Below are 22409 nucleotides of genomic sequence, written 5' to 3' on the forward strand. Positions count from 1 at the left end.
ACATCACGAAAGCCCCTGGAGTGTTAAGTTATGAAGGCTGTTCTCCCAGAGTGAGCCCTCATTAAGCGCTCAGCTGGTGTGAAAGCTCTAGCTAGAGCTCTTGCTGGAGACGAGCCAGATGTTTGATTTCAATAAGTCGGAAGAATTCGCCCTCTCTGAAACAGCATATGCCGGTTTCTAGTGGTTTCATGGTGTTAAAAGAGAGTTTGAGGCATGCGGCCAATTTCCAGAGCCTGTACGGGAATGTCCAACAACATGAGATGGCTCATGTCTTTTCTCTTTCCACTTTGTGTTAGTACACAAAATACATTTAGTCAGTGCTGCAGTTTTTCATGTCACCATGTATCTACTTAATAAAAGGCAAACTATTTAGATGCTACACGTTTAGCACAGCTGGGCAACTTGTGTGTAAGATCTGTCTAAACATGAGGGTGTCTGCATTTACAACCTCTTAGCACTCTAAATAGAAAATAACGGGGACCACAAAACATTCTCACAGAAGTCTTACAACGTCGCTGGGATGTTCCAACCAGATATTTTGTCTGCTATAGCATCATCCAAGTGCTGGAGAGGCAGTAAAGGGTTATCATTTAGTCATGGGTGGTGGGGTGAGGCTCCTCCAGCTGTGCCTCCCTAGTGTCCTCTGACCAAACATGTCATCTCTCAACACACTGATACATCCTAGCCAATCACTGTGCCAGAGGACACCCACTGCCACCACTCACAGCCTCACACTTTCGATCGATTTGCTATCTGTCCCACTATGGATGAACCATGGCCTGAATGCAATGTACTGACCTACAATGTAGGCTACCAGTCACTTATCACCAACCCACCACCAATGTGACAGACACAGCTATCAACTGAACGGAAAAACCAATACGACTCGATTAGCTTACCTTTCAACTTACCCTGAGGAAAAGAGAGAATGTCAGCTAATGTGTTGTTCATATTTCCCTGTGAAAACATGCCACGTTTACAGAGGTCCACCAAGCACCGACCACTTACGACTTGCCCTATTTTTTTCTTTTTTGGGGGATATTTCCCGAACCGAATAAAGGAGTCAACCATGGGGAAAACTAGATGAGGGTAAAACCTCTCAAACACAGAACCAGAACAAGGCCCAGTGTTTTCCTTCCTGCCATATGTACTAGTGTGTCACCTCCACTGAACCTGCCAGCTGCCTTCACTCATTACCCAGTCGTCGGACCACGTCTCCACAAACAGGCCCCAAGTGCCACAGAAATAGACCCCCCGTTCCTGCTCCTTTCCCTGTCAGAGTCACCAAGACTCACCATAGTGAGTCGGATGGAGAGGTCGGATGGAATGGACGGCAGCCTCCCAGCACTGCCATGTCCTCTTAATTGAAGGGTCCAGACTGTCATGCGTCAGAGACTGAGAGGATATTACGGCTCTATGGGTGATTCTGATTGGATGTGGCAGAGCCACCGAGGTACCCAGCAGGGCTGTGAACAATTACAGGGATGTGAGAGGGAGAGTGAGAGGAGCTCCCACAGCTGTCACCACGACACAGGGGACCAGTAGGAGATGGAGGGGCGGACCACCTTTCATGATTTAGTTATCGATGATTAATTATTTATTGGGTTAGGGGCTGATAGAGATGGGTCTATGGATGCTACAGTGGGAGGACGGTTGCGAATCATGAAAAGGACTAGATTAATAGGGATAATGATCTGATTTGTTGTGACGCCGATAAGGAGATTCTGGAGGGGCACTTTAAAAAAAAAAATTGGGGGAATTTTATTATATTTACATTTTACCCCCTTTTTCTCCCCAATTTCGTAGTATCCTATTATTAGTAGTTACGATCTTGTCTCATCGCTACAACTCCCGTACGGGCTCGGGAGAGACGAAGGTTGAAAGTCACGCGTCCTCCGATACACAACCCAATCAAGCCGCACTGCTTCTTAACACAGCGGGCATCCAACCCGGAAGCCAGCCGCACCAATGTGTAGGAGGAAACATTGTGCACCTGGCGACCTTGGCTAGCGCGCACTGCACCCGGCCCGCCACAGGAGTCGCTGGTGTGCGATGAGACAAGGATATCCCTACCGGCCAAACCCACCCTAACCCGGACGACACTATGCCAATTGTGCGTCGCCCCACGGACCTCCCAGTCACGGCCGGCTGCGACAGAGCCTGGGTGCAAACCCAGAGTCTCTGGTGGCACAGCCCATCAGGGACTTCACAGTATGATATTATCATGATACTTAGGTGCTGAAAGGATATTTCCTGCGATTCTCATGATTCTATACGTATTGCAATTTGACACTGCGATTTTATTGCGATTCGATGATCCAAACATATTGCTCATCATATCTGCTTGTAGGGGGACAAGAGAGAAGCCACGAGGAAAAAGTTTTCATCAGTCATGGAAATAAAATAGCTGAAAACAAATTGCTCACTATTTAAAAAGAAGATGGAGAACAAGCTATGAAGGAATGATACAGGGGCAGGTACAGCCAACTAGCACAAACATAATATTGCGATATTGCGAAACAAAATATTGCGATATCGTAAAGAATGATATGGATGAGGCTAGGTATCTCAAAAGCACCTTCACAAACACAACTCATTTAAAGGCCGTCTCTTGACAAGTTCTTCTTTTTGAATATTTTTTTCCCCTGAACCACTGGTGAGGAAGTTCCCACAGACGGTGGTAACAATCGACCAAACCAGGCAACAGGAACAATAAAGTCAAATTATAAGCTCCGGTTCTGACAGTTTGTGGGAAGACTGAGGGTGTTTGAAGTTTCACACAGCAGTGATTGTCAAATGTCTCGCACCAGCTGCCTTTTATTCTCTCACACACACACACACACACAGGCACCCACACACTCATAGCGCCAGAGGGAAGGTGATGTCACTTACAGGACCCTTTACCCTCTAATTAGGAACCTGAGCTTCCCTCCGTAACTAGGGGGCTTCACCTTCTGTAACTAGGGGGCGGTACACGGCAACCACGCAACAGGAAAAGGATTAAGCAAAACAAAAGTTTGATTTTAATTTTGGAGAATACAATGTGACACACACAAACCAATGATTTTCATTTGGGGAAATGACTGATTACAAGACTGGTCTGTCAGAGAAAACATAAAGAGTTCAGTGAAATGTGACTGTGGGTTTCATGAAATTTAAGTGGTAAGAAACACACGAGGGGCCGATTGTGAACTAAAACCATGAAAGGCCCTGTGGCTTCCACTGTACTTCAGCAGTTCAGATTGATGTGGGTCAACACCAATGAGATTATACATGTGGAGAGTCTCAAAAAAAAGAGAGTGCAAACATAAATGATAGAGAGAAATGAAGAACGAGTCTGAAAGGACGATCTGTCCCATAGGTGGCTCAGCCCGGTCCTACACCAGGGCACACATGGGTCAATGGCATACCACGGGTAAATGTAAACTGCTATTTGTCAGTCTAGTATGCGATGTGTGTATGTCTATACAACGTTTGATGCTGGATGAACACGTGGCTATGTATTTACACACACAAACCTCCAGAAAACGTCACTGTGGGCAATGTGACATTTTTGACCCCGACTCGACCGCCGCTGTGAGTCCTCGCTTGGTCAGTCAGAGACCCGGATCCCACTGCTGCCACCAACACCGCGGAGGCCCGGCCCATGTTACATTTAATGTTAGTCATCCTAATGATGTCAGGGCTCCTGTCATCGCTCCATTCCGGACTGCTGTTGGAGGTTGGCTTTGCCTGCTCTCTGCTCTGTTTGTGCCGCTGGGTCTGCCGTAGCAGAGGGCATCTTCCTGCCTGCCTGCTCTGGTGGGATCAACTTCAAAGAAAGACAACAGCCTTTATTACAGCAGCTAAATTAGCAGTGTGTGAACCCACTGCCATAGGTAAAAAATACACTACAGACGTTAGCAACTGTTCCATGATGCCAGACTGTTCATTTGCAGGTAGTGTAAGTCAGATCACTGCTGGTTCCTGCAGACTGGGAGCCATGAGCATAGGAAGAGATGACGCATACTGCTGTTCCCATATATGGCAGATCTCAAAGCTAATTTCCTAAGGATGAACTTTAAAGGCCAAATACATCAAGGAAGTACACAATTATCTGTATGACGGGGCAAGGTTGTCTATGGGTTATAACCTTCCACAATACACTGGTCAATATCCTAAATCTGCCAGGCTCCTGTCCTCACAGCCAAAGATCACCCCTTCTCATCTCCAAAGAGCGACTAGGAATAGAGAATGCCACTGAATGTGAGGTTCTACTGCCGTGACTGTGCACACAAATGCTGAAGAATCACAATGAGCTTTATCTCTCAGTAATGTCATACAAAAAAATCAAACTAACTGCATTGTGGCGTGGGAGATCATGTCGGGTCCCTGGCTATGAAGTAAAAGTACATCAGCATCATCACTACTGCATGATATACTAGCACAGCTGTCCATGTCCGCATCTTAAAACATGCAACAGCCTGTCAAAATGGAACAACACCACAAAGTTACCACAGTGCATGATTAAAAAATACCACTGTTGCTCTCCTATATAATCGGAGGGGGAAACTGCTCTATGGACACACACACGCACCACAGCAAGTTTGTTTGTGGTTGCAAGACAAATGAGTGCCCTTTGTTTGGTCTAGTACTCCAGGTTATTTAGACTGGCCTTCAGTGGTATATGACTCCACACTAATAATCCCCACTCTGCAAGTCTGGATCTACTATCTCCAAATATCAGAAAGAGTTGGTGGGGGATGAATAAAACACACAATGCTCTGGCCCAACCCTAGTCTAAAGGAACTCGAGCAACACCCAATAATGACTGTGAGATACGAAAGACAAGTCAAAACCTATTGTGTGGTAAAATTGCATAAGAACCTTGTTGAAGAACCACTGATTTGAGCTCCTCTACCTGCTGGCTATGTCTTATTGTGAGATCTCAGGTAGCGCTGTCTTCCACCCATGTCTCGTGTTTTAGGGGACTTATTTGGCTCATCAGTGCCTAATATCTTCCCTATAGATCCATTGCCATTGGCCTAATGTCTAATCCAGGTTAGACTACAACCTGCATGAGGCCACATAAAATGTTGCCATTGCAGGTAAACAGATGCCACACAATGGCTACAAGGCAACATACACTGAACAAAAATAGAAATGCAACATGTAAAGTGTTGGTCCCATGTTTCATGAGCTGAAATAAAAGATTCCAGAAATGTTCCAAACACACAAAAAAAATCCCTCAAATTTTGTGCACAAATTTTTCTACATCCCTGTTAGTGAGCATTTCTCCTTTGCCAAGATAACCCATCCACAAGTCAGGTGTGGCATATCACCAGGCTAATTAAACAGCATGATCATTACACAGGTGCACCTTGTGCTGAGGACAATAAAAGGCCACTCTAAAATGTGCAGTTTTACAGAACACAATGCCACAGATGTCTCAAGTTTTGAGGGAGCGTGCAATTGGCATACTGACTGCAGAAATGTCCACCAGACGTGTTGCCAGAGAATTTAATGTTAATTTCTTTACCGTGTCATTTTAGAGAACGTCCAACTGGACTCACAACCACAGACCACGTGTATAGCGTTGTGTGGGCGAGCGGGTTGCTGATGTCAAAGTTGTGAACAGAGTTCCCCATGGTGGCGGTGGGGTTATGGTATGGGCATGCATAAGCTATGGACAACAAACACAATTGCATTTTATCAATAGTAATTTGAATGCACAAAAACACTGATGAGATCCCGACGCCCATTGTGAGGCCCATTTTTATTTTAAAGGTATCTGTGACCAACAGATGCATATCTGTATCCCCAGTCATGTGAAATCCATAGATCATGTGAAATCATAGGAACTGTAACTCAGTAAAACTCAATGAAACATTGCACTCACTCATGGAAAATGACAGAGCATTAGAACGAGATCAGATGGTTTGAAGCTCATCCATCATTTCTTCTCATGCCCTAGTTTTTACCCAGATAAAAATATTATGGTCCAAGGTGGTATGCCTCTTTTCCAATCAGCGCGCGGATGTTCAATCTTATCAGGAAGTAATTTCACCCGATCTCACTTTTATCGCGAACGTAGTCACAAGTAGTCGTGAAACCGCAGTCTAGAACAGTTCACGGTGAGTCAGACGAGGGGCCTTCGTGTATAGGTTACATGTCATGTGATGAATTATAGCACATGTCAACTTCTCCAACAGCGCTGGCCTCCAGGCTGACAGTTAACCTTTAAAATGCCATGTAGCACTACACAATCCACTTTATGCACAAAAATACATTACTTGTGCTTGCAGTTTATATAAGGCATGTTACATGTGAGGGTATAGCCTATTCATCTGGAATGACAAATTGACTGGCACACTGCCTAAAATAGATGCACAATTATGCGTATCCAAGAATACCAAGTCAGTGCACCCGGCTTGAAAGTAGCATACTTTGCGTTTAGTTATGGTGAGGACAACTCTAGCATGCGTGCATCATTTTGTATATTCCCGTTTCCAACATGATAAAACAGGCATAAATAAAATGTTCCTCTCAGTGAGGCATTTCTGACCCGTTAGCAAAATAACCTCTCATCCGAATAACGCACCGCCAAGAATCACTGAATTCACCTTGTTACATTGCCTAGGGACACGTGTCCAGCGTGCGCTCCAGCACCATTCAGTAAACCTCCTCTCGCAAATTCCCTTAATATTCAGTAACTTAATATAATAGCCTACAACAGAGTTATAAACAAGCTAAATTCGAATCTATTCTCCCATTTATCCACATATGATCAGGCATAATTTATTGCATTATGTACAGCTCAGATCATAGTTGATTAAACCGTAAATCACATGGAAGTAATTATTGTAAATTATTAAACCGTAAATAATATGGAAGTAATTATTGACAATGCTCAATGCTGAAGGCTATTCATTCACGATTGAATTTCGACGCTGAAGGAAAACACTCCTCAAAACGATGGAGCCTATTTTGTTTGTAATTGACCTAGTAATAAGATCTACAGTAGGCTAATAAACGGGCATTATAACTTTGTGCTACTCAATCCATTTAAAAATCCATTTCATGCTCACCTTGTGTTGTGTGTTGTTCTTCATGCATGTGAAGGTGTCCTCTCGTTTCTTTCTGTTCTTTCAACCACTGGGACGGGACATGGATCTGTCCGAGTGGTTATCTGCTCAGCTTCTTGTGTAGCCTATTTTATTCGGCAGATAGTCGGACTGACAGACCGCTAGTGCTCCACGCTTCTTGTCTGCTGTGCTGCGTCCGCTTCCTGCGCAGACTGCCAGAACACTGGGTAGTTTACGTTGTAGCAGCCGTGCAACTCCGTGCCACAATGGGGAGTGGGCAGGTAGGGCGTTGTGCAAACTGACTCCTGTTCAGCCTTTATGTCGGGGTGGGTGATTGACCTTGTTTTTATTTTCCAGGGCCAGGTAAGATTTAATCAGAATCAAGATGTTTAGTTAAAGCATTGTACATACATAATCACCGATTATGGACAGGAGGACGATGATAGGCTATGCCTTACCTAATGTACTTCAGAACAATATTGAAGACAAAACAGAACTTGGTATTAGACATTTTTAGATTTATATGGCTAAAATATATTTGCGTATGGATGGGCTACTCATCATACATTAAGTGTTATATTTTTAAGAAAGCTACATGATTCACAATTTGGTACTTTATATGTTTCACTCAATAGATTTTTGATTAAAGCCACATCCTTGAGTTTGCGTTGGCTGGGGAAACCAAATTCATAGATAATTGAAGTCATACAATTTAGGGCGGTAGCAGACTGTCTAGATGGCTACAGAAGATTATATGACATGAACAATAGTCACTTGGGACTGGGACATTTCATCAGCAAAGATATCAAGGGATGTCCTGAATCTCTTGCCTCACTATTGTTAATTTATTTGGGGTTTGGGGGAAGTCTCCTCTACGGACCCCTGTGGTGGATTATGGGGGTGAGTGGGGATTGGTGGGGCATAGCCTTATATCTATCATCCTCATGAGACATGATTTGTCTCAATTCTCTTTACACATCATCCCTATACTTGCGACTATTTCCGGTGTTTTGTCTATATCTGATGATGATTGGCTTATGATGTGATTAATTGTTGTTTAACACAAGGCTTGTTGGAACTTAACCCTGCACTGTTGTTCTGGACACTGTAGGGGAGAGTTAAGAGTTAATCCAGGGTGTGGGATAAGAGGTGAAGTTTGCCACAATCTGCAATCATCATTGTTGTTTTTTCACTCCTTCTGTGCTAGTCCTCCCTCCGTCTGTGCCTGTCCCCCTTCCCTCCCTTCCTCCCATAAAAAACAGCCAAAAGTGCCAGACTCCAAAAGGTTGGGTGACCGGGGGGAGGAAAGGAAAGAGATAAAGAAGGGATCCACACATTTCACACACACACACACCTGTTTTTCATTCCCGTGCTCTCATCACTCTTGACAGGGCGAGTGAGGTAGCACAGCACACTGTAACTTGAAATACTCTGCATGCAGAGGTGTCATGCCCATAGGGGGCACAGGGGCACAGGGGCACATGCCCCCTCAGATTTGTCCTGTTTTAATAAAAACATATATACACACACACACACATATATACAGTGGGGCAAAAAAGTATTTAGTCAGCCACCAATTGTGCAAGTTCTCCCACTTAAAACGATGAGAGAGGCCTGTAATTCTCATCATAGGTACACTTCAACTATGACAAAAAAAAATCCAGAAAATCACATTGTAGGATTTTTAATGAATTTATTTGCAAAATATGGAAGAAAATAAGTATTTGGTCACCAACAAACAAGCAAGATTTCTGGCTCTCACAGACCTGTAACTTCTTCTTTAAGAGGATCCTCTGTCCTCCACTCATTACCTGTATTAATGGCACCTGTTTGAACTTTTTATCAGTATAAAAGACACCTGTCCACAACCTCAAACAGTCACATTCCAAACTCCACTATGGCCAAGACCAAAGAACTGTCAAAGGACATCAGGAACAAAATTGTAGACCTGCACCAGGCTGGGAAGACTGAATCTGCAATAGGTAAGCAGCTTGGTTTGAAGAAATCAACTGTGGGAGAAATGATTAGGAAATGGAAGACATACAAGACCACTGATAATCTCCCTCGATCTGGGGCTCCACGCAAGATCTCCCCCCGTGGGGTCAAAATGATCACAAGAACGGTGAGCAAAAATCCCAGAACCACACGGGGGACCTAGTGAATGACCTGCAGAGAGCTGGGACCAAAGTAACAAAGCCTACCATCAGTAACACACTACGCCGCCAGGGACTCAAATCCTGCAGTGCCAGACGTGTCCCCCTGCTTAAGTCAGTACATGTCCAGGCCCGTCTAAAGTTTGCTAGAGAGCATTTGGATGATCCAGAAGAAGATTGGGAGAATGTCATATGGTCAGATGAAACCAAAATATAACTTTTTGGTAAAAACTCAACTCGTCGTGTTTGGAGGACAAAGAATGCTGAGTTGCATACAAAGAACACCATACCTACTATGAAGCATGGGGGTGGAAACATCATGCTTTGGGGCTGTTTTTCTGCAAAGGGACCAGGACGACTGATCTGTGTAAAGGAAAGAATGAATGGGGCCATGTATCGTGAGATTTTGAGTGAAAACCTCCTTCCATCAGCAAGGGCATTGAAGATGAAACGTGGCTGGGTCTTTCAGCATGACGGATACAGACAGCTCAAGAGTTATTATGCTCAGATATGCAGAAAAATAAACATACTTTAGACATAGAATGAAGCATAATGATTATGGTTCTAGATTGCAGGAAAGAGGTGTCTCAGGTGTTTGAAAAATGTTACATTTTCCATTTTAAGGACAAGCCCCTAGCCCCCTCCAGAACCCCCCCCCTCATCCTCACATACATTATGCCCCCTCAGATTTTGGGGCTGTATGACGCCCCTGCTCTGCAGAGAGTATAAACACACTCAAAGATACACACATGCACTCACATACAGAAAACAGAAACACTTATCTTCACTCGTTCTTCTTTAATATATTTATTTTAGAGTTAACCTCTATTTAACCTTTATTTAACTTCTCCAGTGTGTTAAGAAACTAATTCCGTTTTTCTCTAATCAGAGGTCAACCTGTCAGTCACACTGCATTTTGGCTACCTCCGGACCGGTGCCACTGCTCCTCTCTCACATCTGTGTGCTGTAACATGATCTGCTGATCCCATTGGCTGACCTATGGCCCCAAACCCTTGGTCAAGGAAGTCCCACTTCCTGCTGTGGGCACTAAGTGTGAGGTAGCAAAAGACCCCAACCTTGTTTGACGCCATTTTCCCCCACGAGGGAGCGAGTGCACATCCTGCGAAATGCAAATCACCCCTCATTGTTCCTCGCTATGCTCGCCACCTCAGTTGTGAGACGCCATCATAGCAGGTGGCTAAATCTTAGCACAATTCCTGGAGCCAGTCAGCTGTTTGAGCTCCTATTAACATATGGTGATAATCCCTGGAAAGCTGTGAACAATCACGTATCGAGGGGCAGGGGCGCCGGGGAGACAACAGGGTCGCCCTGGGGGTCCAACAAAGTTGTTCCAGATCCCACTGCTACCACCAGAAACGCCCAAATGTAAAGTCATCCGGCCTGGATCTGAGCTGTGGAGGCCACTATCTGACAGTGATTGGCTCACACAGACAGGATGTGAGTGCCCCAACTCAGACCTGTCTGCCCTACCTTTACCAACCTAAGCGCAGGGCTCACCCAGTGTTACATCCCCAATCTGTGCCTGTGGAAGGATATTTGACACATTGGCAATTAACAGGCTGGGCCTGAACTTTTACTGTGACCCAGTTTGGGAGAGTAAAGAATACTACATGTCTATGCACTTTCTCAGCTGTCAGTGTTGGCTCTTGATTCTGAATGTTCCAAAAAAGGAACCTACCGTATAGTCAGTATAGAGTCTACAGTGTCTTTAAGAAGTGCCTATTAGAGATAGCTATGACTTTCTCTTTGCATAGGTTTTATTTCACTAAGACACCGGATACACAGGAAAGAAGCAAAGATCAATGACTTAAACTATATGTCGGGTTTTATTTTAAACCTACCAGAAATGGTTTTTACCTCTGGTCCTTGCAACCCCCCCCCCCCCCCCCACACACACACACACTTTTAAAATGAATGACACCTTCACCTCCAGCCTCTTGCCCTGGGCTCTCAGATTCTCCAACCATTTACAGCTATCATCTCCCACCGCTTTTTAGACATACGGAAGCACAAAGGTAATCATGTAACGGCATGAGGCCTATTGATGTTTAGTTGGTTGGTTTGTCTTTCATAAGAAGTGAGATTGCACACTAATCAACAGAAAAGAGGCTCCGTGGCCCATGGATCAGTCTTTTGTGGCAGTTCTTGTCCAGTTGTTGTCCAGAATCAATCAATCTAACCAGCAAACCAAATCAAGGTTGCTGTATATTTTCATTGAGTTGTTGATGGTGAATATGGGCGAATTGAGGAGAAACAAAGTTGACTTTTACCTTCAGGGCATTTTCTGGATGCAGACCCTTTTCCTTTCACTGACACAGATATGATGTGAAAGGATAAATGGCTTGCCATCAGGACTTTCCTGATATGCGTCTGTCATGGTCTGTCTCCAATTGAAAATCTCCACCCTACCGTACAGTATATCCTCCCTCTTGAAACACAACTCTGATCTGCAAACCCATCACACTAAACAGAGAGTATACATCGTATCCAACCCATTGTTTTATGTATGGGAACTTTTCCCACTGTATACATCTAGGCCTAATGGTCATAACCACCATTCCCTCTGTGCCCTCTATTTTCCAGAACTTTGAATCGTTTGGTTACATCAGCATGACCTGCCGATTAATTCCTCTCACAGCTCACGGCATGTGTACATAGTCCAGGCAGCCAGGCTCCAGAGCCCAGACCTGGTGGCATTCTGTGCGACCCTAGCATGCCCCAGATACCTCCACTCTGTACTTATACTCTGACCTTTACTCCCTTCCCCTGCCCTCTCCTCCCAGTCACAACACCTTTTTTGTTTACATCTGCCGAAGAACACCATGCCTCCACGTTGCTTTGTTAAACACATGTAATCTCACCAAGAAAAAGAGCGAGGGAGAGAAAAAGAGACAAAAAAGGAGGGAGAAGAGGGTGAGAGTTCCCAGAGCCCTAAAGATGTCGGGAATTGTTGACGCTAGTGGCAAGGTTGTTTTGGCTCACCTGGATAGCGACTGGGGGTGGAGATCTGATTGATGGTTGGGGCTATGGCCGAGGCCTATCGAGATGCTAAGCTCTGTGTTGTGGGTCAGAGCCATACTCTCACTGACTCATCTCTAGACAGCTCACTGTTTCAGCCCCATTGTCACGATCGTCATAATGATTGGACCAAGGCACAGCGTAAGTACAGTTCCACATATTTTAATTAATAGAAACTCACCAAACAAGCACAAACGAAACGTGACGCTACTGGTGTGCACACAGGCAACTATCTGTAGACAAGATCCCACAAAGCACAATGAGGAAATGGCTACCTAAATATGATCCCCAATCAGAGACAACGATAAACAGCTATTTCTGATTGGGAACTATACCAGGCCAACATAAACCATTAATCACCTAGATGACCTACCCTAGTCACTATCACGCCCCAACTAACAGAGAATAAACAGCTCTCTATGGTCAGGGCGTGACACCCATTGCTCGTTGAGGAAAACAGTCACAAGGTGCTGGGAATCCCAAGTGTGCGATGAGAATGACATGAATGTGCCATGTGTAATATTTTATCTTATTAAAAAACAACATTATTGGAAGAAGTGAAGAAGAAAGGAGTCAAAGCATGGCAGAGGATGGAGGATAACATTCTCTGGAGGCCTAGGTATTTCCAGTTGGCTCAGGGAAGTGTAGCCTCTGGGTGAACAACTAAATGTCTTTGTCTCCTTAAAACAATGCCAGACATGCTGGGCTGAGCCAGAGGACATGCCATCTTAATGAAAAGTGCGTTGGAGTCAAGCAGCAGATGTCATTCGGCCTACACTTCAATACACAAACAATTGGAAGCAACACATTCAGGCGTTCTGCGAAAACAAACAGTGGAAACTTCAGGATAAGTGTCCGTATGTAGGTCAACGTGATAGCTGAATGGCAAGTCAAAGCTAGGTGTCAATACGGCCAACTTCAATAATATTGAGAACCGTCAAAGTGGGAGTGTTTGTGGGAACAGACATGAAAAGGAGGTCCGTGTGCTTTTGCTTTTACGGCCCCTCCCTCCATAGTTTACATTATCATAATGAAAGTGGATTTAACCCTCATGTTTTTTTATTGGCAACCAACATAGCCAGCTGCTACCTACTGCAAATATTCTCCTTTTCCATGGTTATGATATCATTTTTTCCTAAGTAGCTTTTGTAAAAGATGCCTTTCTCTGTCAAGGGAAGCTATGTTGGCTTTTGGTCGGAGGTTAGTACCTGTGGATTATACAGTCCAATGTGACCGACTTCTCCCTCAGATGGGCACACAATAACCCCAAACTTCGACTTAGTACCCTGGAATAGGTTATTCAGTGTATTCACTGAAGAGTGCTCAATTCAATAAACTCTTTTTGGAAATAACATCACTTTCCATATCTGCACTTTGTTCAGGCTGCAGTTATAGACTCGTGGAAGGAATCTTGAAGGCCTGTGGGTGTGTTTTTCTTCCTGCTTAAGCTACCTTTGCCAACGGAGGGTCTGGGGTGCTCTACAATGGAGGATGAAACTGGACGGAGCTTGTGGGTGTCAGCAGACATCAAAAGTGTCTTGATCACAAAGGGAAAGGCAGACAAGAATACTGCCCATGGACACGAGGAGGGATCTGTCAAATACCTGGCTCTGGATAGATGTGGAGAAAGATCCAGGCAAATTCACTCACACAGGGGAGGGAAGCCTCATCTAGGCCTGTATTAAGTCTACTGCTCTCCATTCACCAGTCCATACATTTCTCCCATTTCACCTTGGTTCTTCTAATTTTCACCATCAATTAGTCCATATGGTGGAGGTTTTCATGGCCCAGGCAAGCCACTTCTACTGTATATACCTTTTGGCAACATGCTTAGCCAAAATAGATTGCATAGTAGCCTATACAGGTTTATAGATGATATATGACCCTCTGTATACAATTTAACGACCATAGAAAGAGACTGAATAAAACATAATTCAAGCCAATGATGGCATAATGGGTGGACTGTCAGACATTGCGAGTGTACCCATAAGAGCAAAGCAGGAAGTAAAAGCAGGAAGTGTACCCATCAAAATGTGCTGTGATTTGTTGATTCAACTCAACTGACGTTACAAAATGACATTCCATTGCATGAGCAAGATGGGTTGGTTGCTTAGCAACAAAACTGAGGCATGCGCAACTATGGGTCAAAACAGACTGGGTTGGCTTGGATTGTTGATAAAAATGTAAGCTATATTTCGTCTCCACTGTTTATTGCACAATGAGCACTTATTGTCTCTCAAATACATTGTTACAGTTAACTAGCTAGTGAACTTTAGCCATATTAGCACTGAAATTAAATCAGTCAAAACACCTAAAAAAAGACATGATATCAATAACAAACTGAAACGAGCCACTTACAATTCCCCACATGGCAGTTTCTTGTCATTCTTGTTAGCAATCTGGCCATCCAGAATCACAACAACACGCTGACTTCTGCCCAATGGAAGCACGAACATCATTTCCGTGCAGTTCTATTCACTATATTTCTATGGTAATGACGTCACCAAGCATTGAAGTCATTTGGGTAAGATGCCTTGCTGACCGAGCCCACACTATCTGACGACACAAACAAAGCAACAACCACCTTGCTTTAAGAGGCTCCTCCTAGCTTTTCCTCTTTGAATTCACTCTCTACAGTACCTACAACAAAGTCGACAAAGAGAGGACACTGCGTGTCTGTCCGTGGTGCACCAGTTCCCCCTCCAACCCAGCCGCACCCTCATCCTCATCTCCTTGAGGAAGACGCCGGAAGGCAAAAGTGCGACGGCGCGTCACTTACCACCTGTCCCGCGACAGAGGTGTTGAGGACAGTGAGTGGCTCTCTGACATGCCCTATTGTCCTCACGCGGCCTGGGCGGTCTGGCTACAATTTGTCTGAGTCCTTCACCTGGAGACATGGGCCTCTAGCTCTCCATTACCCTCCACCACTTCCTACCTGCAGTAACATGCTTGGGTCTACGGTTCCTTTCTGTGGCGGTTTGCTTTGTTGTTATTTCTTGGACAGTGGGATGGTCGGATGTGGCTACACAGAGGTCTTGTCAGCACTTACCTTGTCCCACAACATGGAACTAAGTGGACATGGCTTGTAGGGACAGGAGATGTGGAGATATGTGTTTGCAGCTCGACTCAACCTTTCTTTCATTCTAACATGGGTAGTTTTGTGGAACCATTGTGTATTGAGATGGTAAAAAGTACAGATTTAAGAGTTGTAGTATGCTTTAAAAGATGTGCAGTTAATTAATTTAGTGCAGAGGCCAAAGTTCATAATCTTTAGCATTAATCGTTAACATTACGCAACTATTACAATTCTGGTATACCTACCTTAGGCTCAGAGCAAACATTTACTGTAGATCTCTCAGTGGAGGTATGCAGGCGCATAGTTAACATGTGCAGGGGAAACATTATCTTTAGCCTTTAATAATGATCGGAATAGCACAGAACTGTTAGGCCAGAGGTCGATCACAGATGACACCCAGGTGCCAAATCACTCCCTGTCTTTTTACAACAGCACTCAAAACACCCGAGTGGGAACCAACATCAGTGCCAAAACACCAGTTACAACCTGACCTGTGTTTAAACGACCATGAAATCACAAAGGAGAGAAGACATGGCATAATGCCAGGGGTAAGGATGTTGGCTTCTGGATTCGTTCAACTATGTTATTCTATTAGGCCATGTTTGATACACGCAGCCTTTTAATTCACAACACTGTATTTACTGTACCTTATTGAAATGTAATCGAGAAGTGCTTGATCGTTTCTAATGAGGTTGCTGATGTGGGGAAACTAATTCAAGGATGCTTGCGAGAAGTGTCCCCACCCTGAAAATCCTGAAAGGCCCAAATGTGTGGAGAGGGAGAGAGGGAAATGAGTCTTGTTTATTCTGTGCTTGAGCAAATGCTTCACTTCTGGGTAGCTGTTCAAAAGTAACCGTGTTCCCTGGCTAGCCTGTCAGTCACAGAGGTGGCCTTAGTTTAGAGCATTGTGTAGTTTCAAAAGTGCATAAACTCTCCCTGGTCCCTGACCGCCCAACCTAAATGAAAATCACATTGTCTGTAGTCCTCGCCCACGGCGATACCTGGAGGCTTTACCCTGAATTAAAAGTTGATTAGTCAGGCTCTTTTTAGATTGAGTTGCCCATATACCGCTTTGATCTGATTGTGATCCCATTGGAAACTATAATCCCCCATAAGCAGCAGTATGTGGAGCGGTCCAGAGCTTTCTTGAGGGGTGCTTGTTGCGAAATGACCCATATCGTGGAACATAGAGGGGGAGGTATAGGCTGAGGTAAATAGGGGTCACATAGGCAGCCAGACACACAGTCTCACTGGCTCCACTCTTGTATAACCCCAGGCTCCTCTAAAGTATAATGTCACATGGTCATTAAAAGAAGGAGCCTCAGTCCATCTTGCTTGCTTTCGATGCCGCAGTCCAAAACACTGACACCTTTTATGTGACCATTACAGGCACCGTTGACTAGAATATGGCTGTTGACATAAAGAGACCTTTTTAAAGTGCTAAAATGTACAAACCTCCCTGGTCCACTTGGTCTGACCACAGTCTGACCACTTGGGTTAATGGTACCAGACCATGCCACCATTTTATGTGGACCTTTCCTCGTAGCCCTTCCATTTCTGAACAGCCTGGATTGATCATCTACCTAGCCCTGAGCATGGCTTTTTAGAGCCAGGTTTAAGTTAGGCATTGGTAAAGAACTGTTGGTCTCTTTATGACCTTAAAACAATGTCAAATAGGCTTGACCCTGTCTTGACCGGATCTCCCAGTAACGTTGTTGTCCAGGGAAGAGGTGCCGCCACGCTAATGCTATGGTCAGTGTCTGCTGTCATTTTATGGGAGATAGTTGGTCAGGCTTCACCCATGTCAGCCATTGAGTTTGGCAGCCTGTAGGTATTGTTTTCCTCTGTTAGCGCATCTACTTCCTTTTCAGATACATTCCAAACGACAAATGATGTTATCAAGATGAATTGTCCGATGTTGCATATAGGAAATCTTAACATTTTACCCCATACTTTTACCCCATACTGTTTGTATTTTTTGTCATTGCGATAAACTTTTGGAAATACTTTGATATAACCAACAGAGCTCAGAAATCCAGTGACAATGTATACCAATGGTAACAGGTGGTCACCATTTTATTTATCATAACATTTGGTTGTGATCACTGTGGGAGATCCAGATAAGCAATTACCCCAAACTCACCTAAAATAGGCATTCAGAAACACCTGCTTTACAAGTGTCCCCATGTCTTTAGATATCAGAACAGGCCTAGTGTTAGTAACAGATTACCTCTTGTCTAATTATGCCACCCAAGCCTAAATTCGGTTTACCTCGGCCTGTCTATTTATCCTCAACCCATTTCTATCATCTCTCTGTGCTTTCTGTGTTTTTTGGGGGGTGAAGTGTTAACACGACGGATGCTATAAACAGGAAGAAGAGACCTTCTACAGTTTCCCCTCATTTCTCCCAGGAAGAAACAATCCGTTCTCAATGAGTGACACAAAACAGGACAGGCACGCTTGCACACACACACACACACACACACACACACACACACACACACACACACACACACACACACACACACACACACACACACACACACACACACACACACACACACACACACACACACACACACACACACACACACACACACACACACACACACACACACACACCAGGGTTTATTTACCTGTATCGCCCATTCTTGAATGTGTAAGGAGTTGGGAGTGGGACACTCTAGAAGATGGTATTTGTTTAATGCTGGGTATTTGATAGGAAAACAGTTCTGATTCTGATGCCAAAACTGGCCTTGAAAACAGACCATGTGGAAATCCAGTCCATTGATTCATGAATGGAGGAAAATAACACTAATACAGACAGACCCCACCCCTTGGTGAGCTAACTTCCTCCCTGCTATTCCCAATTTGTCAGTTACTGGGAATAACACTTTCATTCAATTCCCTAAATATGGTATCAACAGAGTGAGTTGCCAAACAATAACGGCAAATTCACTGAATGAATGTGAGTACCGGCAAGTGAACAAAGCACGTGAATCACTAGACAACATTCCCAGAGCATTCTGAGGAAGGATATGATGGAGTTCCACTGTAACTCCTACAGTAGTGTTAGGGAAGTTCATTTGACCTCACTGATGCGTTTTGCCTCCATTGACTGTTTGTACTGGCATATTGACAGTGCGGTTTTCATTGACGTGGAAATGAGTCAGTGAGTATCTGTGTTCAGAGGTTCACTATGTGCAAGAATGTTGCATTCCTCTTCCTCACCAACCTCTTGCACACAAACTCACGGACAGATGAAGTTTGAAGTTTGTCAGAGAGCGGGCCGAGTCTCATAGGCTTGCAGCTGTGTCAGCTAGCGAGGTGAAAAAATCTAGGAGAAAATGAGAGCGGCTTGAAAAGAGATAAGGAGGAGGGAAGAGGAAATGCCAGGTTCACGAGGGGGTCGTGTTTGTGTTAGACTGCCTCTTCTCTTCCTCCCCCTATCACCCCACCGTCCACACCCTGCTCCCCTGGGGCTTTATAGGCCATTTTTGAAGTATGTGTTTGTGTGTGTGAGACTGCGTTTCTGTGTGTGTATGTGTGTGTGTGTGTGTGTGTGTACATATGTGTGTGCATGTGATTTTTGTGTGTCTTTGCCATTTTGAAGTGTGTGTGGCTGTACCTGCATGTGATCCTGTGTGTGTGTGAGTGTGCACCCAACAAGCTCTCATAAAAGTCAAATTTCAAAGGTTAAGTTTAGGCATTAATTCCAAATTGTTATGTTTGGGATAGGGTTAAAACGAGTGCCTGGCACTGGGATTGAACATGCAACCCTCTGAGCCGGAGTTCACAGATTACATCCATTCGCCATCTCCGAGTGGCGCAGGGGTCTAAGGTACTACATCTCAGTGCTAGAAGCGTCACTACAGACCCTGGTTTGATTCCAGGCTGTATCACAACCGGCGGGGATTGGGAGTCCCATAGGGCGGCGCACAATTGGTTCCAGTGTCATCCGGGTTAGGGTTTGGCTGGGGTAGGCCATCTTTGTAAATAAGAATTTGTTCTTAACTGACTTGCCTAGTTACATAAAGCTTAATTTAAAAAACACCCTAGCTGGTAATAGCGATCACCGTTGTCCCTAGTGGCCAGCATTGAAGTCATCTTCCGACGTTCTGCTTACCTGGACGGATGTCAACTTTCGCAGTGGATATTGAGCGGCCTGGCTGGTGCAGGAATGTGATCACGTGTGTGTGACAGGCTCGTAGTCCTGGTTGGGGTTGCGGCCCACCCAGTGGGATCCAGGCCCACCCAACTAGATTGAGCAACAAAAAAAAAAAGATTTTCTTTGAATTCTCTCTACTTGTCAGTGTTCCAAACGGCACATTATTTGTCTTTTGACCTAAACATACGAACACCATCAGATAGAATTCAGAGCAAGCAGTTTACTGGAATGGCATTCAGACGAACTGGAATGACATTCACTCTCATGGGTTGGGTGGCCCAAAATAACTAACTGAAATCCACACCCCCAATAAGCCACAAATATGACTGCATTGAGGCATATATCACTGTGCTTCCATGGCTATATGCACCATGCCACTGCCTTCTTAATTTGTTCATTTAGCAAATAAGACAGCTCATAATGCAGAACCTTCTTCACCGTCAACACACCTATATGTTAGCTATAATTAGCTTTAAAACAGCAACATTTTCTCTCAGCCTCATGGCAAAATGTGTAGAATAGTATGAGATTAGCAATAAAACTATCTTTGACCTATGGTAAAATATGTAGCATTGCAGGAAGATAACTGCCCCACCCAAAAAATGCTTCCTACATATATTTATTTTTTGGCCACTAAAATTTCTGCAGGCCCACCCATAGAAATAGAATGAATAGAACGGGCGTCCCCATTGAAGTAAATGATGGCATAATGACTGACCTGCACAGAGCCCTGACCTCAACCCCATCGAACACCTTTGGGATGAATTAGAACGCCGACTGTGAGCCAGGCCTAATCACCCAACATCTCACTAATGCTTTTGAGGCTGAATGGAAGCAAGTCCCTGCAGCAATGTTCCAACAACTAGTGGAAAGCCTTCCCAGAAGAGTGGAGGCTGTTACACCAGCAAAAGGGGGACAACTCCATATTAACGCTTATGATTTTGGGAATGGGATGTCAGACAAGCAAGTGTCCACATACTTTTGGTCATGTAGTGTATTTTGTAGTGTGTCAAATTGCCAGGGTTAGAGGTTCCAAGCTAATTTTATTCCTTCTATTTATATGGGCCCAACCACCAATGAATTTCTGCCTACGCTACTGGTGTGTGATCATAGATGTGTGTGTGTTGATGTGAAGGATGAGTGATGGAGTGTGCTGCTCTGGCAGTTCCCCGATGGCCTATGATGTGAGCAGGAAAAGAGAACCATGTAAGCTTCAAAGAGCTGTGGGGTGAAGGAAGCTGATAGGCTCTATAGCTGTCTGAGCCTCTTTCTGTGCTCTCTCTGTCTCACTGACTTTATCCTAGCATTCAGCTATGGTGATGACTACAATGAGCCAGGGTATTTAGAGGAGGTGCTTGTGTATACCCCATATCATATGCCTGGATATACAGGTATCATTGAGATAAGTATCCTGTCCTATTCAGGACAAGTTCATTGCAATTCCTCCCGTCTGTGTCGTCACAGTAATAATCCACTTCTATCCATGTTAGCATTTATTCCAAACTCCACAATTACATGCCTCTGTGTACACTGGTCACATGACAATGACCATAGGAACAGGCAAGGTAGCACATACAGATCGGGGACCAGGCTGATGTCTGCCTGGCCAGGTGTTTGGCCTGCATGACCTAAGTCCGATGCCCTTCAGCCATTCAAGCCTGTTGCGTCAGTCCCCAAACTCCTCCACTGTGAATGACTGGCACAGGCACACCAGTAGAGTTAGTTTACACTATGGGAGGAGGAGAAGCTTTGGCATGGAGTCAAGGTGGGTGCTACAGAGAGTGGAAGAGGAGAAGTCTAGAGGATCATCAGCATCACCATCATCTCCCATCCTCTGACCTGCTCCCTCTGCTCAAGCCATGAACTGCCCCTCTCCATCTTCTATTGGTTAACCTGTTGTGAAATATTGCTTGTTTGTTTTTTGCTATTGAAGTGCTTTAAGGTTCTATTAAAAGTGCTATAGAAGTTTAATAACTAATACAGTAATTATTATCATTTATGTGCCTATTAACTCACACTTGTGGCAGCATCACACCAGGTCAACAGTAATCCACTATGTGTAGAGATTTCCTCACATGTTCAATGTTCATGGAAATCTCAAAACAAACAAAAACTCTACTCGTTGAAGGGTGAGTAAAGTCCACAATAATGAGCAATATATATTTACTTTAATTAATGGCTATGTCTAGGCTGATAAAGGCTTTTCATTACATTAAAACCTCAGCCCCAGGTAAAGACCAAACATTTCCCTGTAATGGTTTTCTATATGAGAAGGAGAGTCGGACCAAAATGCAGCGTGTAGATTGCGATCCATGTTTTAATGAACAAACGTAAAACACGAATCAATACAAACACTACAAAATAAAGAACGTGATGAACGTAACGAAAACCTAAACAGCCCTATCTGGTGAAAACACATAGACAGGAACAATCACCCACAAACACACAGTGAAACCCAGGCTACCTAAATATGGTTCCCAATCAGAGACAATGACGAACACCTGCCTCTGATTGAGAACCATATCAGGCCGAACATAGAACTGGACAAACTAGACATGTAACATAGAATGCCCACTCAGATCACACCCTGACCAACCAAAACATAGAAACATACAAAGTAAACTATGGTCAGGGTGTGACAGTACCCCCCCCCCCCCCCCCAAGGTGCGGACTCCGGCCGCAAAACCTGAACCTATAGGGGAGGGTCTGGGTGGGCATCTGTCCGCGGTGGCTTCTCTGGCGCTGGACGTGGACCCCACTCCATAATAGTTTTAGTCCACCTCCTTAGCGTACCTAGATAGGTTACCCTCCTTAATGACCGCTCGGGACAGAGGGGCAGCTCGGGACAGAGGTAGCTCGGGACTGATGGGTAGCTCAGCACTGAGAGGAAGCTCAGCACTGAGAGGAAG

At 44.5% G+C, this 22409-nt stretch overlaps 1 protein-coding gene across 6 annotated transcripts in view; it reads right to left on the reverse strand.

Annotated features, from left to right (window-relative positions):
* LOC110488840 (protein FAM110B) overlaps positions 1-22409 on the reverse strand; it is a 56728-nt gene that overhangs the window by 11767 nt on the left and 22552 nt on the right. Inside the window, exon 1 of one of the 6 annotated variants that reach the window (XM_036947385.1) lies at positions 12438-12498. The exons of 1 other annotated variant lie outside the window; for it this stretch is intronic. The gene's annotated coding sequence lies outside the window, so the exon portion shown is untranslated. Of the gene's footprint in view, positions 1-5518; positions 5642-5878; positions 6043-7067; positions 7364-12220; positions 12404-12437; positions 12499-22409 lie in introns of those variants that run through there. 4 more of the 6 variants (XM_036947395.1, XM_021561266.2, XM_036947388.1 and 1 more) reach the window with 4 other exon arrangements.

This window comes from Oncorhynchus mykiss, chromosome 2, assembly GCF_013265735.2.
Source record: "Oncorhynchus mykiss isolate Arlee chromosome 2, USDA_OmykA_1.1, whole genome shotgun sequence".
NCBI lineage: Eukaryota > Metazoa > Chordata > Actinopteri > Salmoniformes > Salmonidae > Oncorhynchus > Oncorhynchus mykiss.